This window comes from Phyllobates terribilis, unplaced genomic scaffold, assembly GCF_046119375.1.
Source record: "Phyllobates terribilis strain yellow unplaced genomic scaffold, ASM4611937v1 Scaffold_5__5_contigs__length_657084704, whole genome shotgun sequence".
Taxonomy (NCBI): Eukaryota; Metazoa; Chordata; class Amphibia; order Anura; family Dendrobatidae; genus Phyllobates; species Phyllobates terribilis.
In genome coordinates, this window is record NW_027362765.1 from 77,134,805 (window position 1) to 77,152,733 (window position 17,929).

General features: G+C 42.8%; 10 non-coding genes across 10 annotated transcripts; all 10 read right to left on the bottom strand.

The window, feature by feature from the left end:
* Nucleotides 1–610: 610 nt before the first annotated feature.
* Nucleotides 611–801, bottom strand: LOC141273972 (U2 spliceosomal RNA). Its single transcript, XR_012322270.1, has one exon. It is a non-coding gene; the product is annotated as a U2 spliceosomal RNA (small nuclear RNA).
* Nucleotides 802–1,916: 1,115 nt separating this feature from the next.
* LOC141273973 (U2 spliceosomal RNA) lies at nt 1,917–2,107 on the bottom strand. The gene has a single exon (XR_012322271.1). It is a non-coding gene; the product is annotated as a U2 spliceosomal RNA (small nuclear RNA).
* A 1,115-nt stretch (nt 2,108–3,222) lies between these two features.
* LOC141273974 (U2 spliceosomal RNA) lies at nt 3,223–3,413 on the bottom strand. Its single transcript, XR_012322272.1, has one exon. It is a non-coding gene; the product is annotated as a U2 spliceosomal RNA (small nuclear RNA).
* Nucleotides 3,414–4,528: 1,115 nt separating this feature from the next.
* On the bottom strand, nt 4,529–4,719 carry LOC141273975 (U2 spliceosomal RNA). Its single transcript, XR_012322273.1, has one exon. It is a non-coding gene; the product is annotated as a U2 spliceosomal RNA (small nuclear RNA).
* A 1,115-nt stretch (nt 4,720–5,834) lies between these two features.
* Nucleotides 5,835–6,025, bottom strand: LOC141273976 (U2 spliceosomal RNA). Its single transcript, XR_012322274.1, has one exon. It is a non-coding gene; the product is annotated as a U2 spliceosomal RNA (small nuclear RNA).
* A 1,115-nt stretch (nt 6,026–7,140) lies between these two features.
* LOC141273977 (U2 spliceosomal RNA) lies at nt 7,141–7,331 on the bottom strand. Its single transcript, XR_012322275.1, has one exon. It is a non-coding gene; the product is annotated as a U2 spliceosomal RNA (small nuclear RNA).
* Nucleotides 7,332–8,446: 1,115 nt separating this feature from the next.
* Nucleotides 8,447–8,638, bottom strand: LOC141150382 (U2 spliceosomal RNA). Its single transcript, XR_012246598.1, has one exon. It is a non-coding gene; the product is annotated as a U2 spliceosomal RNA (small nuclear RNA).
* Nucleotides 8,639–15,028: 6,390 nt separating this feature from the next.
* On the bottom strand, nt 15,029–15,219 carry LOC141273978 (U2 spliceosomal RNA). Its single transcript, XR_012322276.1, has one exon. It is a non-coding gene; the product is annotated as a U2 spliceosomal RNA (small nuclear RNA).
* Nucleotides 15,220–16,334: 1,115 nt separating this feature from the next.
* LOC141149860 (U2 spliceosomal RNA) lies at nt 16,335–16,525 on the bottom strand. Its single transcript, XR_012246142.1, has one exon. It is a non-coding gene; the product is annotated as a U2 spliceosomal RNA (small nuclear RNA).
* A 1,117-nt stretch (nt 16,526–17,642) lies between these two features.
* LOC141273979 (U2 spliceosomal RNA) lies at nt 17,643–17,833 on the bottom strand. The gene has a single exon (XR_012322277.1). It is a non-coding gene; the product is annotated as a U2 spliceosomal RNA (small nuclear RNA).
* Nucleotides 17,834–17,929: the final 96 nt, after the last annotated feature.

The following is a 17,929-nucleotide window of genomic DNA, read 5'->3' on the forward strand; positions in this document are numbered from 1 at the left end:
ATAAGCAACAGTTTAACAGAATGCCACAGACTAATCAACCAAACTTTTTGGGTTGGGTTCTCTTTTATAGTCTGCAGGCATTAAATGAAAGAAGTCAGTGTTCCAGCAGAAGGAGACAACGTTTCAGAAAAGGCATTGTAGCAAACCAAAAAAGAAATTTTAAGCGCAGCAGAGTAACCAGCGCACATACCTGTTAGCTCAGGTGAGTTTAAAAGGCTGCTGTTGATAACAAGGGCATTTGCTAAATAGATGGTGTGTGTGCAACAATATACTGAAAGGTCAATTATATTGTGCAGCTTATCTCACCACCTGTAGTTATTTAGGTGAAAGCTCCAAAATGCTTGCCTAATATGTCTGTTTATCCAAAAGGAAGTAAAAAGGGAGAGCTAGAAAGATAGCATTGCATCACATTACATGGCAATGCAATGCACAGTTGCTGAAGTTGAACCAAAATGAGCTTGTAATCTGGCTTCTGCAACTTTGAACATGAAAAATCCAATGAGGAGAAGAAAAGCAAAGCCAAAGAGTCCATCCCAAAATCCGACAAACAAGCAAAATGAACAAAAAACATTGAATTCAATTCTTTCTGATTTTAGAAACTGCATTAAAGAAGGGGTGCACCGGTCCTGGAGATACTGCAATACCAGGTCAATGCGTGGAGTGGACAGAGCAAGCTCTTTTTCCATCTCCCTGTTCTAAAAATCCATTTAATATATGGTCCCCAGATAGGGGACGTATCAGATATTAAACTGATAAGAACAGATACTACACTTGATCTTAGCCAAAAGGCCGAGAAGCGATAACCAGAATTGGTTTCAAACTACGGAGCCACCCAAGGATCCTGAAAAGTCCATTTGTGGAGATGAGCTCCTGGACTCCCGTTAAGAAGACATGTTGTCAACCTCTAGATCCCTTACATGCCTGCACTTTTCGGCTTGCTGCTGCTGCAATCCACGCGTTTTAGATCTGCATAACTCCACCTCTTTAAACACAGCACCTTCACCCCCTGCTGTTCCCACCCGCCTCAACACCGTTGGAAGGGAGGAGAACCAATTAAGGCGGGGGGTGGGGTGGAACGAGCAGCTGTCTACCCTTAGCAGGAGGGCTCCTGATTACATACCTCTCCTGCTGCTGCTGCTGCTGGCTGTCCAGCAGCAGACTGAAGGTGGCTGCTGCTGTGCACAGGTATATAAAGGCTCAGAGCCTATTATGACACGCGCAGCCAGCGTTCCATTGCCACATTCCATCTACTGCAGGCAGGATACCTGGCTGGCTGAATGTCGCTGAGAAGCTCACAGAGACCGCCATAAGCAACAGTTTAACAGAATGCCACAGACTAATCAACCAAACTTTTTGGGTTGGGTTCTCTTTTATAGTCTGCAGGCATTAAATGAAAGAAGTCAGTGTTCCAGCAGAAGGAGACAACGTTTCAGAAAAGGCATTGTAGCAAACCAAAAAAGAAATTTTAAGCGCAGCAGAGTAACCAGCGCACATACCTGTTAGCTCAGGTGAGTTTAAAAGGCTGCTGTTGATAACAAGGGCATTTGCTAAATAGATGGTGTGTGTGCAACAATATACTGAAAGGTCAATTATATTGTGCAGCTTATCTCACCACCTGTAGTTATTTAGGTGAAAGCTCCAAAATGCTTGCCTAATATGTCTGTTTATCCAAAAGGAAGTAAAAAGGGAGAGCTAGAAAGATAGCATTGCATCACATTACATGGCAATGCAATGCACAGTTGCTGAAGTTGAACCAAAATGAGCTTGTAATCTGGCTTCTGCAACTTTGAACATGAAAAATCCAATGAGGAGAAGAAAAGCAAAGCCAAAGAGTCCATCCCAAAATCCGACAAACAAGCAAAATGAACAAAAAACATTGAATTCAATTCTTTCTGATTTTAGAAACTGCATTAAAGAAGGGGTGCACCGGTCCTGGAGATACTGCAATACCAGGTCAATGCGTGGAGTGGACAGAGCAAGCTCTTTTTCCATCTCCCTGTTCTAAAAATCCATTTAATATATGGTCCCCAGATAGGGGACGTATCAGATATTAAACTGATAAGAACAGATACTACACTTGATCTTAGCCAAAAGGCCGAGAAGCGATAACCAGAATTGGTTTCAAACTACGGAGCCACCCAAGGATCCTGAAAAGTCCATTTGTGGAGATGAGCTCCTGGACTCCCGTTAAGAAGACATGTTGTCAACCTCTAGATCCCTTACATGCCTGCACTTTTCGGCTTGCTGCTGCTGCAATCCACGCGTTTTAGATCTGCATAACTCCACCTCTTTAAACACAGCACCTTCACCCCCTGCTGTTCCCACCCGCCTCAACACCGTTGGAAGGGAGGAGAACCAATTAAGGCGGGGGGTGGGGTGGAACGAGCAGCTGTCTACCCTTAGCAGGAGGGCTCCTGATTACATACCTCTCCTGCTGCTGCTGCTGCTGGCTGTCCAGCAGCAGACTGAAGGTGGCTGCTGCTGTGCACAGGTATATAAAGGCTCAGAGCCTATTATGACACGCGCAGCCAGCGTTCCATTGCCACATTCCATCTACTGCAGGCAGGATACCTGGCTGGCTGAATGTCGCTGAGAAGCTCACAGAGACCGCCATAAGCAACAGTTTAACAGAATGCCACAGACTAATCAACCAAACTTTTTGGGTTGGGTTCTCTTTTATAGTCTGCAGGCATTAAATGAAAGAAGTCAGTGTTCCAGCAGAAGGAGACAACGTTTCAGAAAAGGCATTGTAGCAAACCAAAAAAGAAATTTTAAGCGCAGCAGAGTAACCAGCGCACATACCTGTTAGCTCAGGTGAGTTTAAAAGGCTGCTGTTGATAACAAGGGCATTTGCTAAATAGATGGTGTGTGTGCAACAATATACTGAAAGGTCAATTATATTGTGCAGCTTATCTCACCACCTGTAGTTATTTAGGTGAAAGCTCCAAAATGCTTGCCTAATATGTCTGTTTATCCAAAAGGAAGTAAAAAGGGAGAGCTAGAAAGATAGCATTGCATCACATTACATGGCAATGCAATGCACAGTTGCTGAAGTTGAACCAAAATGAGCTTGTAATCTGGCTTCTGCAACTTTGAACATGAAAAATCCAATGAGGAGAAGAAAAGCAAAGCCAAAGAGTCCATCCCAAAATCCGACAAACAAGCAAAATGAACAAAAAACATTGAATTCAATTCTTTCTGATTTTAGAAACTGCATTAAAGAAGGGGTGCACCGGTCCTGGAGATACTGCAATACCAGGTCAATGCGTGGAGTGGACAGAGCAAGCTCTTTTTCCATCTCCCTGTTCTAAAAATCCATTTAATATATGGTCCCCAGATAGGGGACGTATCAGATATTAAACTGATAAGAACAGATACTACACTTGATCTTAGCCAAAAGGCCGAGAAGCGATAACCAGAATTGGTTTCAAACTACGGAGCCACCCAAGGATCCTGAAAAGTCCATTTGTGGAGATGAGCTCCTGGACTCCCGTTAAGAAGACATGTTGTCAACCTCTAGATCCCTTACATGCCTGCACTTTTCGGCTTGCTGCTGCTGCAATCCACGCGTTTTAGATCTGCATAACTCCACCTCTTTAAACACAGCACCTTCACCTCCTGCTGTTCCCACCCGCCTCAACACCGTTGGAAGGGAGGAGAACCAATTAAGGCGGGGGGTGGGGTGGAACGAGCAGCTGTCTACCCTTAGCAGGAGGGCTCCTGATTACATACCTCTCCTGCTGCTGCTGCTGCTGGCTGTCCAGCAGCAGACTGAAGGTGGCTGCTGCTGTGCACAGGTATATAAAGGCTCAGAGCCTATTATGACACGCGCAGCCAGCGTTCCATTGCCACATTCCATCTACTGCAGGCAGGATACCTGGCTGGCTGAATGTCGCTGAGAAGCTCACAGAGACCGCCATAAGCAACAGTTTAACAGAATGCCACAGACTAATCAACCAAACTTTTTGGGTTGGGTTCTCTTTTATAGTCTGCAGGCATTAAATGAAAGAAGTCAGTGTTCCAGCAGAAGGAGACAACGTTTCAGAAAAGGCATTGTAGCAAACCAAAAAAGAAATTTTAAGCGCAGCAGAGTAACCAGCGCACATACCTGTTAGCTCAGGTGAGTTTAAAAGGCTGCTGTTGATAACAAGGGCATTTGCTAAATAGATGGTGTGTGTGCAACAATATACTGAAAGGTCAATTATATTGTGCAGCTTATCTCACCACCTGTAGTTATTTAGGTGAAAGCTCCAAAATGCTTGCCTAATATGTCTGTTTATCCAAAAGGAAGTAAAAAGGGAGAGCTAGAAAGATAGCATTGCATCACATTACATGGCAATGCAATGCACAGTTGCTGAAGTTGAACCAAAATGAGCTTGTAATCTGGCTTCTGCAACTTTGAACATGAAAAATCCAATGAGGAGAAGAAAAGCAAAGCCAAAGAGTCCATCCCAAAATCCGACAAACAAGCAAAATGAACAAAAAACATTGAATTAAATTCTTTCTGATTTTAGAAACTGCATTAAAGAAGGGGTGCACCGGTCCTGGAGATACTGCAATACCAGGTCAATGCGTGGAGTGGACAGAGCAAGCTCTTTTTCCATCTCCCTGTTCTAAAAATCCATTTAATATATGGTCCCCAGATAGGGGACGTATCAGATATTAAACTGATAAGAACAGATACTACACTTGATCTTAGCCAAAAGGCCGAGAAGCGATAACCAGAATTGGTTTCAAACTACGGAGCCACCCAAGGATCCTGAAAAGTCCATTTGTGGAGATGAGCTCCTGGACTCCCGTTAAGAAGACATGTTGTCAACCTCTAGATCCCTTACATGCCTGCACTTTTCGGCTTGCTGCTGCTGCAATCCACGCGTTTTAGATCTGCATAACTCCACCTCTTTAAACACAGCACCTTCACCCCCTGCTGTTCCCACCCGCCTCAACACCGTTGGAAGGGAGGAGAACCAATTAAGGCGGGGGGTGGGGTGGAACGAGCAGCTGTCTGCCCTTAGCAGGAGGGCTCCTGATTACATACCTCTCCTGCTGCTGCTGCTGCTGGCTGTCCAGCAGCAGACTGAAGGTGGCTGCTGCTGTGCACAGGTATATAAAGGCTCAGAGCCTATTATGACACGCGCAGCCAGCGTTCCATTGCCACATTCCATCTACTGCAGGCAGGATACCTGGCTGGCTGAATGTCGCTGAGAAGCTCACAGAGACCGCCATAAGCAACAGTTTAACAGAATGCCACAGACTAATCAACCAAACTTTTTGGGTTGGGTTCTCTTTTATAGTCTGCAGGCATTAAATGAAAGAAGTCAGTGTTCCAGCAGAAGGAGACAACGTTTCAGAAAAGGCATTGTAGCAAACCAAAAAAGAAATTTTAAGCGCAGCAGAGTAACCAGCGCACATACCTGTTAGCTCAGGTGAGTTTAAAAGGCTGCTGTTGATAACAAGGGCATTTGCTAAATAGATGGTGTGTGTGCAACAATATACTGAAAGGTCAATTATATTGTGCAGCTTATCTCACCACCTGTAGTTATTTAGGTGAAAGCTCCAAAATGCTTGCCTAATATGTCTGTTTATCCAAAAGGAAGTAAAAAGGGAGAGCTAGAAAGATAGCATTGCATCACATTACATGGCAATGCAATGCACAGTTGCTGAAGTTGAACCAAAATGAGCTTGTAATCTGGCTTCTGCAACTTTGAACATGAAAAATCCAATGAGGAGAAGAAAAGCAAAGCCAAAGAGTCCATCCCAAAATCCGACAAACAAGCAAAATGAACAAAAAACATTGAATTCAATTCTTTCTGATTTTAGAAACTGCATTAAAGAAGGGGTGCACCGGTCCTGGAGATACTGCAATACCAGGTCAATGCGTGGAGTGGACAGAGCAAGCTCTTTTTCCATCTCCCTGTTCTAAAAATCCATTTAATATATGGTCCCCAGATAGGGGACGTATCAGATATTAAACTGATAAGAACAGATACTACACTTGATCTTAGCCAAAAGGCCGAGAAGCGATAACCAGAATTGGTTTCAAACTACGGAGCCACCCAAGGATCCTGAAAAGTCCATTTGTGGAGATGAGCTCCTGGACTCCCGTTAAGAAGACATGTTGTCAACCTCTAGATCCCTTACATGCCTGCACTTTTCGGCTTGCTGCTGCTGCAATCCACGCGTTTTAGATCTGCATAACTCCACCTCTTTAAACACAGCACCTTCACCCCCTGCTGTTCCCACCCGCCTCAACACCGTTGGAAGGGAGGAGAACCAATTAAGGCGGGGGGTGGGGTGGAACGAGCAGCTGTCTACCCTTAGCAGGAGGGCTCCTGATTACATACCTCTCCTGCTGCTGCTGCTGCTGGCTGTCCAGCAGCAGACTGAAGGTGGCTGCTGCTGTGCACAGGTATATAAAGGCTCAGAGCCTATTATGACACGCGCAGCCAGCGTTCCATTGCCACATTCCATCTACTGCAGGCAGGATACCTGGCTGGCTGAATGTCGCTGAGAAGCTCACAGAGACCGCCATAAGCAACAGTTTAACAGAATGCCACAGACTAATCAACCAAACTTTTTGGGTTGGGTTCTCTTTTATAGTCTGCAGGCATTAAATGAAAGAAGTCAGTGTTCCAGCAGAAGGAGACAACGTTTCAGAAAAGGCATTGTAGCAAACCAAAAAAGAAATTTTAAGCGCAGCAGAGTAACCAGCGCACATACCTGTTAGCTCAGGTGAGTTTAAAAGGCTGCTGTTGATAACAAGGGCATTTGCTAAATAGATGGTGTGTGTGCAACAATATACTGAAAGGTCAATTATATTGTGCAGCTTATCTCACCACCTGTAGTTATTTAGGTGAAAGCTCCAAAATGCTTGCCTAATATGTCTGTTTATCCAAAAGGAAGTAAAAAGGGAGAGCTAGAAAGATAGCATTGCATCACATTACATGGCAATGCAATGCACAGTTGCTGAAGTTGAACCAAAATGAGCTTGTAATCTGGCTTCTGCAACTTTGAACATGAAAAATCCAATGAGGAGAAGAAAAGCAAAGCCAAAGAGTCCATCCCAAAATCCGACAAACAAGCAAAATGAACAAAAAACATTGAATTCAATTCTTTCTGATTTTAGAAACTGCATTAAAGAAGGGGTGCACCGGTCCTGGAGATACTGCAATACCAGGTCAATGCGTGGAGTGGACAGAGCAAGCTCTTTTTCCATCTCCCTGTTCTAAAAATCCATTTAATATATGGTCCCCAGATAGGGGACGTATCAGATATTAAACTGATAAGAACAGATACTACACTTGATCTTAGCCAAAAGGCCGAGAAGCGATAACCAGAATTGGTTTCAAACTACGGAGCCACCCAAGGATCCTGAAAAGTCCATTTGTGGAGATGAGCTCCTGGACTCCCGTTAAGAAGACATGTTGTCAACCTCTAGATCCCTTACATGCCTGCACTTTTCGGCTTGCTGCTGCTGCAATCCACGCGTTTTAGATCTGCATAACTCCACCTCTTTAAACACAGCACCTTCACCCCCTGCTGTTCCCACCCGCCTCAACACCGTTGGAAGGGAGGAGAACCAATTAAGGCGGGGGGTGGGGTGGAACGAGCAGCTGTCTGCCCTTAGCAGGAGGGCTCCTGATTACATACCTCTCCTGCTGCTGCTGCTGCTGGCTGTCCAGCAGCAGACTGAAGGTGGCTGCTGCTGTGCACAGGTATATAAAGGCTCAGAGCCTATTATGACACGCGCAGCCAGCGTTCCATTGCCACATTCCATCTACTGCAGGCAGGATACCTGGCTGGCTGAATGTCGCTGAGAAGCTCACAGAGACCGCCATAAGCAACAGTTTAACAGAATGCCACAGACTAATCAACCAAACTTTTTGGGTTGGGTTCTCTTTTATAGTCTGCAGGCATTAAATGAAAGAAGTCAGTGTTCCAGCAGAAGGAGACAACGTTTCAGAAAAGGCATTGTAGCAAACCAAAAAAGAAATTTTAAGCGCAGCAGAGTAACCAGCGCACATACCTGTTAGCTCAGGTGAGTTTAAAAGGCTGCTGTTGATAACAAGGGCATTTGCTAAATAGATGGTGTGTGTGCAACAATATACTGAAAGGTCAATTATATTGTGCAGCTTATCTCACCACCTGTAGTTATTTAGGTGAAAGCTCCAAAATGCTTGCCTAATATGTCTGTTTATCCAAAAGGAAGTAAAAAGGGAGAGCTAGAAAGATAGCATTGCATCACATTACATGGCAATGCAATGCACAGTTGCTGAAGTTGAACCAAAATGAGCTTGTAATCTGGCTTCTGCAACTTTGAACATGAAAAATCCAATGAGGAGAAGAAAAGCAAAGCCAAAGAGTCCATCCCAAAATCCGACAAACAAGCAAAATGAACAAAAAACATTGAATTCAATTCTTTCTGATTTTAGAAACTGCATTAAAGAAGGGGTGCACCGGTCCTGGAGATACTGCAATACCAGGTCAATGCGTGGAGTGGACAGAGCAAGCTCTTTTTCCATCTCCCTGTTCTAAAAATCCATTTAATATATGGTCCCCAGATAGGGGACGTATCAGATATTAAACTGATAAGAACAGATATTTTTTTTTTTTATTTGGCTATCCCCTGCAGAGGGATAAAACCGTTTATTAAAACTTTAACAAATTACAAGCATAATTACACAAATACCAAACGTTAAAAGACAAATGAAATTTACAAAACAAAAAAATACAAAGATTTTAAATAATTAGGTTCCATTGGTCAACAAGCCATTTTTTGGAAATATGTAAATTCTTCTTTTTGTCAATTAAATAATAAGTATACATTTCACATAAACATAAACTTAAAACATCATTCACTGATAAAACATCTTGTTTAAAAATAGCAATGTTGCGCGCTTTCCAGAGAGATGACTTGGCGCAGTTCACTGTCTTCCAAGCCATTGTGTACTGGTCCATTGTGGGGCATTCCATAAGTCCGTATAGCACAGTTTTATATGTAAAGTCCTTGAGGTCTGCCACCCTTTCCAGTAGGGGGAGCAGTCTTCTCCAGAAATCCTTTGCAAAATTACATGTCCATAATAGATGTTCCACCGTTTCCTCGTCTTGGCATCCGGCTCTTGGGCAGATGGCAGACCTCACAAATCCTCTTCTGTATTGGAATGCCCGGCAAGGAAGACAGCGGTGCATGCAACTCCAAGCCAGATCTCTCTGTTCATTAAAAAGATAAAAAACGTTAATCATTTTCCAGATAGACATAGATTTGTCATCATCATATCTGTCAACATTACATATTTCCTCACTTTTACGTATTTCTTTAATTAGTTTTTTACTATTTCTTAATTCCTCTATTTTCTTAGTCCCTAAATTAAAATCGGACACTATTTTCCTTAAAATCTCATAATGCGTCGACAAATTAAAAGCATGGGGCACAGATATATTAACTTCATACCATCCAAACTTTCTCATAAAAAATCCTGTATTAAAACGCATAAAAAAGGACCAATAGTGATTCTTAAAAAGGGCATTAAAACAGTAAACGAACAGATGGATTAAAAGAAACCTATTAAAATCTGGAAAATCTTTACCACCTTTTACTTTTGATTTCATCACGATTTCTCTTTTCAGCTTTTCCATTTTTGAGTTCCAAAAGAAGGTAAAACAGGTTTTGGTTATCTTTTTTAAAACATTAACAGGCGGGGGGAAAACCATGCTAACATACAATAAAAGAGGTAAAATCACCATCTTTAAAACCAATACTTTACCCTCCATTGTAAGTCTCCTCATGTTCCACATACATATTTTCGTATTTACTTTCTGTGTAACTGTTTCCCAACTATTATAACCATCATTATTTTCAGTGAATGATATACCTAAAATGGAAATGGATTCGGAGACATTAATTGGTACATCACGTAAAATCATCCCCCCAACACTTAAAATGTTACACTTATTAAAATTGATTTTAAAACCAGAAGCTAGACAAAAGGATTGCACTTGATGGAGAGTGGCCGTAAGTGATGGTGCATCTGTACACAAGACCGCCACGTCATCCATGTAGCCTACAACCTTGGCCTCCAAACCACCGCTTCCAGGCAGAGGGACACCGCATATCTGTTTATTTTGGCGTATTGCACATAACATTGGTTCCAGTGCACAGATAAACAGTAGGGGGGACAGAGGGCATCCCTGTTTCACCCCTGACCGTAAAAATACCTCTTGTGTCTTAAAACCATTCACTAAAATCTTACTTGTACAATCCTTGTAAAATGCTTTAAGCGATAGTAAAAATCCTTCTGGTATGCCCATTTTCTCTAAAACTTTAAAAAGATAAAAGTGTGAGACACGGTCAAATGCTTTTTCAAAATCAATAGATAAAATCGCCATTTTCCCCTTTCTGTCTTTCACATCCTCAATACAGTCTTTCACTAAATTCAGATTGTCCCATATACTGCGCCCCGGCACCCCACACACTTGATTAGAATGAATAACTTTGCTGATGACTTCTTTTAGACGATTTGCACAAATTTTAGCCATTATTTTATAGTCACAATTTAAAAGTGTTATTGGTCTCCAGTTTTCTAATTTTGATTTATCGCCTTTTTTGTATAGGAGGGAGACTTCACCTTTCTTCCAGGAATTTAATAAAACCTTATTATTAAAAACCTCAGTAAACAAATAAAACAAATCATCTTTTAAAATATCATAAAAACATACATAAAATTCTATTGGGATGCCATCAGGACCAGGGACCTTTCCAGTTTTAAAACTTTTAATAGTTTTTAACATTTCTTGTTCCGTTAAAACTTGGGATAAAAACTCTTGGGATGCGGGATCTAAAACAGCTGTTAGTCCTTGCAGCGAATCATCCATTAATTTATTATCTATATTTTTTCCATTAAAAAGATTAGAAAAAAAAACCTCAACTTTACCCAGCATATTTTTTATATTATTCTCACCATCTATATGGTCAATTATCACTTTTTCTTTTTTATTTTTCCTAAAAAAATATCTGGAACACTTTTCATTTTCTTCTATATGTTGTACTCTAGAACGAAAAATTATCTCTTTTCCTTTTTGTTCTAGCCATTTTGAAATCTCTTCTTTTAAGTTTGAAATATCAAGTTGTACATCTATCCCATTGTCTCTGAGCTTAAATAATGTTTGTAGGCGGGTATTTAAAATTCTATATTCTTCATATTTTTCTTTGGCTCTACATATACTCTTTTTAATAAAAAAGTCTTTTATTTTTACTTTCATTCTATCCCACCATACACTCATAGTCTCATTTGTTTTTTTCCCTTTTCTACATTTCCTATAAAACTCAATAAAATCTGATAAAATCTGCGGGTCGGTTAAAAGGGATACGTTCATTTTCCAGCTTTTCTTACCACATTTTTTGTTGTAATTTACTTTTATGGTAAAGGATAAAAGTTTATGGTCTGAAAATATATTAGTTAAAACTTCACATTTGGCAGGTATTGTTTTATCTGAACCAAAAATAAAATCAATCCTAGAGCTACAATTAGCATTGCTCCAAGTGAAACCGGCGTCCTCTGGGCTGTCACTATGACACTCTTTATATATGTCTATCAATTTAGCATCTTTGACTATATCATGTAGCATACCTGAGGTTTTATCGTAGTTCCTGCTTACAGAGCTGGAGCGCCGGTTTTCACCTTTTAAAACACAATTAAAATCCCCTGCTAAGATAAAAGGTTCAGAGTTATTAATAAATAATGGTAAAAGATCAAGCATTTCGGCTCTTTCATTTTTCTCTGGGGATCCATAAAAATTTAAAAACTGCCATCTAATACCATCAATAAAAGCTTTCACTAATAAAATACGACCTGGTAAAATTTCCTGAATAAAATCAATTAAAACGTTCCCTTTAAAAAGTATGGCTACACCCGCTGATCCTGCAGCATTCGATCCGGACCAGACAGATGGCCCACACTTCCACTCATCTTTATATTTTTGATATGACATTTCATGTGGGATATTACATTCTTGCAGAAAAAATACAGATGCAGTAAAACACGTAAAAAAATTAAAAAGAGCAGTTCTTCTCGTGTTAGATTTTATGCCTCTCACGTTGAGGGAAATACCTTTGAGTTCAGCCATCATTAGAAAATGTAGAAATTTTACTTAGGTAACTAAGAGCAACGGATTTACCTGTCCGATGAACCTGATCAGACCACTGGGCTTGCGCCTCCCTCCTCATCTGATAGTATCGTCACGAGAGTCTCCGTGGAGGAGGAAAGATTACCACATTTATATAAACCCGACGCTACACTGGCATAGCTCGGAGGGCTGGCTGGCAGAACCCGCTGGGTCTCCATTGGCTGGCCATGCAGTTCCTCATCAGGTGGGTCCCCGAGGGGTTCCGCCGCCCCTGTTTGACCTGTAGAAGGTCGTCCTATAGGAGGAGGTTGCGCACAAGGCAGAGCCTCTGACTCTTCAGAGGCAGCAAGATCCCGGTCCCCACCTGTAGCAGCGGAGACCGAAACCCCTGAGGGTCCAGCGTCCACGTCCCCTTCTGGAGAAGTGTCCATCTGTTCACCTCCTGCTGCCTCCTCCGAACCACCCTTTTTCTTTTTCTTAGGACCCACCTTTATCCACTCAGCGCCCTCAGCACTAGGAGACCCAGACTGGGCATGGGCTTCTGTGTCGGCCTTTTGCCGGTCCCTTTTGACCTTACCAGTAGTGCCCTTCTGCTCCTTCTCAGCCCTCCTTTTGGACTCCCGCAGGTCCTGCAGCCAGGTTTTGGGATTTGGTATTTTACCTGTCATAGACTCTGGAGACACTTCACTATTTGGTACGCCCTTATTGTCTCCAGAGGCTCCAGGTTGTTGTTCCTCCTCCTGAGGGGTGGTCTGATCTTTTGGTCCTTGGTCGGACGTCTTGGACTTCCCCTTTTGCTCATCTTCCCGAAATCTGTGAGGACAAGAAAAATAAAAGTGACCTGGAGTCTGGCAAAAACTGCATTTCTTTTCCTTAGGGCATTCTTTTGTCTCATGTTCTTCACTAGCACAATTTCTACATGATACATGACAGTTTTCTTTTGAATGACCATAGCGCCCACAATTTCTGCAATATACTGGCATCCCAGAAAAGAAGAAATCCCCATTTGTTTGCCCAATTTTGAAACGGGCAGGGGGGAGCCGTATACCACCTGGTGTATTTGGATCTCTTGTGCACTTCACAAGGAATTTCCACTTAGATGTCCATATGTTATATTCGTTTAATATCTTCCCAATACATTTAACACTTTTAAAATAAATTGCTAGAAATGACATTACTTCTGGAGCAGAAACAAAGGGCGAAAATATTTTTACAATAACCAGTCTTACCTCATCCAGGACGTGCTCAACAATTTGTATCCCTTTCAAAACAGGACTATTTTCAACTTTTTTTAACTTTTCTAGTACATCTCTAAAAATACCTTCTCCGGTGAATGTGATGTTATAGTCACCTCTTCTGGGATAATCCTGGATGGAGAGAATTTCATTCCTTTGTACGCCAAGAAGGTTCCTGAGCACGTCCTGGACTACATACCCTAATTTCCTCATATCCGAGCCACCCGCCGTGAAGTGAACTCGGATAGAGTTTTTTAGCCTCGCATAAAGAGGCACGAGGTTAGGGTCAACCTCCATGGAAAAACGCAACAAGGTTGCAAATTGCAGCCGCTTGCAATCTGCGCTCCCAGTGTTCTTGCAGCGAAAAACACCTGGAAGCTGGGGGATCGCAACTCGTTACCCTGGGACTAAGCACTCTCCCTAATAGCAGCAAGCAGGTTAAGTCCACCAAAGTGGACGATCCTGCCAGGCCAAGGAGAGGGGTACCCGAGTGCCCTTCAACCACAATCTCCTGCAATAAAGCACTTGATCGTAGCCAAAAGGCCGAGAAGCGATAACCAGAATTGGTTTCAAACTACGGAGCCACCCAAGGATCCTGAAAAGTCCATTTGTGGAGATGAGCTCCTGGACTCCCGTTAAGAAGACATGTTGTCAACCTCTAGATCCCTTACATGCCTGCACTTTTCGGCTTGCTGCTGCTGCAATCCACGCGTTTTAGATCTGCATAACTCCACCTCTTTAAACACAGCACCTTCACCCCCTGCTGTTCCCACCCGCCTCAACACCGTTGGAAGGGAGGAGAACCAATTAAGGCGGGGGGTGGGGTGGAACGAGCAGCTGTCTACCCTTAGCAGGAGGGCTCCTGATTACATACCTCTCCTGCTGCTGCTGCTGCTGGCTGTCCAGCAGCAGACTGAAGGTGGCTGCTGCTGTGCACAGGTATATAAAGGCTCAGAGCCTATTATGACACGCGCAGCCAGCGTTCCATTGCCACATTCCATCTACTGCAGGCAGGATACCTGGCTGGCTGAATGTCGCTGAGAAGCTCACAGAGACCGCCATAAGCAACAGTTTAACAGAATGCCACAGACTAATCAACCAAACTTTTTGGGTTGGGTTCTCTTTTATAGTCTGCAGGCATTAAATGAAAGAAGTCAGTGTTCCAGCAGAAGGAGACAACGTTTCAGAAAAGGCATTGTAGCAAACCAAAAAAGAAATTTTAAGCGCAGCAGAGTAACCAGCGCACATACCTGTTAGCTCAGGTGAGTTTAAAAGGCTGCTGTTGATAACAAGGGCATTTGCTAAATAGATGGTGTGTGTGCAACAATATACTGAAAGGTCAATTATATTGTGCAGCTTATCTCACCACCTGTAGTTATTTAGGTGAAAGCTCCAAAATGCTTGCCTAATATGTCTGTTTATCCAAAAGGAAGTAAAAAGGGAGAGCTAGAAAGATAGCATTGCATCACATTACATGGCAATGCAATGCACAGTTGCTGAAGTTGAACCAAAATGAGCTTGTAATCTGGCTTCTGCAACTTTGAACATGAAAAATCCAATGAGGAGAAGAAAAGCAAAGCCAAAGAGTCCATCCCAAAATCCGACAAACAAGCAAAATGAACAAAAAACATTGAATTCAATTCTTTCTGATTTTAGAAACTGCATTAAAGAAGGGGTGCACCGGTCCTGGAGATACTGCAATACCAGGTCAATGCGTGGAGTGGACAGAGCAAGCTCTTTTTCCATCTCCCTGTTCTAAAAATCCATTTAATATATGGTCCCCAGATAGGGGACGTATCAGATATTAAACTGATAAGAACAGATACTACACTTGATCTTAGCCAAAAGGCCGAGAAGCGATAACCAGAATTGGTTTCAAACTACGGAGCCACCCAAGGATCCTGAAAAGTCCATTTGTGGAGATGAGCTCCTGGACTCCCGTTAAGAAGACATGTTGTCAACCTCTAGATCCCTTACATGCCTGCACTTTTCGGCTTGCTGCTGCTGCAATCCACGCGTTTTAGATCTGCATAACTCCACCTCTTTAAACACAGCACCTTCACCCCCTGCTGTTCCCACCCGCCTCAACACCGTTGGAAGGGAGGAGAACCAATTAAGGCGGGGGGTGGGGTGGAACGAGCAGCTGTCTACCCTTAGCAGGAGGGCTCCTGATTACATACCTCTCCTGCTGCTGCTGCTGCTGGCTGTCCAGCAGCAGACTGAAGGTGGCTGCTGCTGTGCACAGGTATATAAAGGCTCAGAGCCTATTATGACACGCGCAGCCAGCGTTCCATTGCCACATTCCATCTACTGCAGGCAGGATACCTGGCTGGCTGAATGTCGCTGAGAAGCTCACAGAGACCGCCATAAGCAACAGTTTAACAGAATGCCACAGACTAATCAACCAAACTTTTTGGGTTGGGTTCTCTTTTATAGTCTGCAGGCATTAAATGAAAGAAGTCAGTGTTCCAGCAGAAGGAGACAACGTTTCAGAAAAGGCATTGTAGCAAACCAAAAAAGAAATTTTAAGCGCAGCAGAGTAACCAGCGCACATACCTGTTAGCTCAGGTGAGTTTAAAAGGCTGCTGTTGATAACAAGGGCATTTGCTAAATAGATGGTGTGTGTGCAACAATATACTGAAAGGTCAATTATATTGTGCAGCTTATCTCACCACCTGTAGTTATTTAGGTGAAAGCTCCAAAATGCTTGCCTAATATGTCTGTTTATCCAAAAGGAAGTAAAAAGGGAGAGCTAGAAAGATAGCATTGCATCACATTACATGGCAATGCAATGCACAGTTGCTGAAGTTGAACCAAAATGAGCTTGTAATCTGGCTTCTGCAACTTTGAACATGAAAAATCCAATGAGGAGAAGAAAAGCAAAGCCAAAGAGTCCATCCCAAAATCCGACAAACAAGCAAAATGAACAAAAAACATTGAATTCAATTCTTTCTGATTTTAGAAACTGCATTAAAGAAGGGGTGCACCGGTCCTGGAGATACTGCAATACCAGGTCAATGCGTGGAGTGGACAGAGCAAGCTCTTTTTCCATCTCCCTGTTCTAAAAATCCATTTAATATATGGTCCTCAGATAGGGGACGTATCAGATATTAAACTGATAAGAACAGATACTACACTTGATCTTAGCCAAAAGGCCGAGAAGCGATAACCAGAATTGGTTTCAAACTACGGAGCCACCCAAGGATCCTGAAAAGTCCATTTGTGGAGATGAGCTCCTGGACTCCCGTTAAGAAGACATGTTGTCAACCTCTAGATCCCTTACATGCCTGCACTTTTCGGCTTGCTGCTGCTGCAATCCACGCGTTTTAGATCTGCATAACTCCACCTCTTTAAACACAGCACCTTCACCCCCTGCTGTTCCCACCCGCCTCAACACTGTTGGAAAGGAATGGAGAACCAATTAAGGCGGGGGGTGGGGTGGAACGAGCAGCTGTCTACCCTTAGCAGGAGGGCTCCTGATTACATACCTCTCCTGCTGCTGCTGCTGCTGGCTGTCCAGCAGCAGACTGAAGGTGGCTGCTGCTGTGCACAGGTATATAAAGGCTCAGAGCCTATTATGACACGCGCAGCCAGCGTTCCATTGCCACATTCCATCTACTGCAGGCAGGATACCTGGCTGGCTGAATGTCGCTGAGAAGCTCACAGAGAACGCCATAAGCAACAGCTTAACAGAATGCCACAGACTAATCAACCAAACTTTTTGGGTTGGGTTCTCTTTTATAGTCTGCAGGCATTAAATGAAAGAAGTCAGTGTTCCAGCAGAAGGAGACAACGTTTCAGAAAAGGCATTGTAGCAAACCAAAAAAGAAATTTTAAGCGCAGCAGAGTAACCAGCGCACATACCTGTTAGCTCAGGTGAGTTTAAAAGGCTGCTGTTGATAACAAGGGCATTTGCTAAATAGATGGTGTGTGTGCAACAATATACTGAAAGGTCAATTATATTGTGCAGCTTATCTCACCACCTGTAGTTATTTAGGTGAAAGCTCCAAAATGCTTGCCTAATATGTCTGTTTATCCAAAAGGAAGTAAAAAAGGAGAGCTAGAAAGATAGCATTGCATCACATTACATGGCAATGCAATGCACAGTTGCTGAAGTTGAACCAAAATGAGCTTGTAATCTGGCTTCTGCAACTTTGAACATGAAAAATCCAATGAGGAGAAGAAAAGCAAAGCCAAAGAGTCCATCCCAAAATCCGACAAACAAGCAAAATGAACAAAAAACATTGAATTCAATTCTTTCTGATTTTAGAAACTGCATTAAAGAAGGGGTGCACCGGTCCTGGAGATACTGCAATACCAGGTCAATGCGTGGAGTGGACAGAGCAAGCTCTTTTTCCATCTCCCTGTTCTAAAAATCCATTTAATATATGGTCCCCAGATAGGGGACGTATCAGATATTAAACTGATAAGAACAGATACTACACTTGATCTTAGCCAAAAGGCCGAGAAGCGATAACCAGAATTGGTTTCAAACTACGGAGCCACCCAAGGATCCTGAAAAGTCCATTTGTGGAGATGAGCTCCTGGACTCCCGTTAATAAGACATGTTG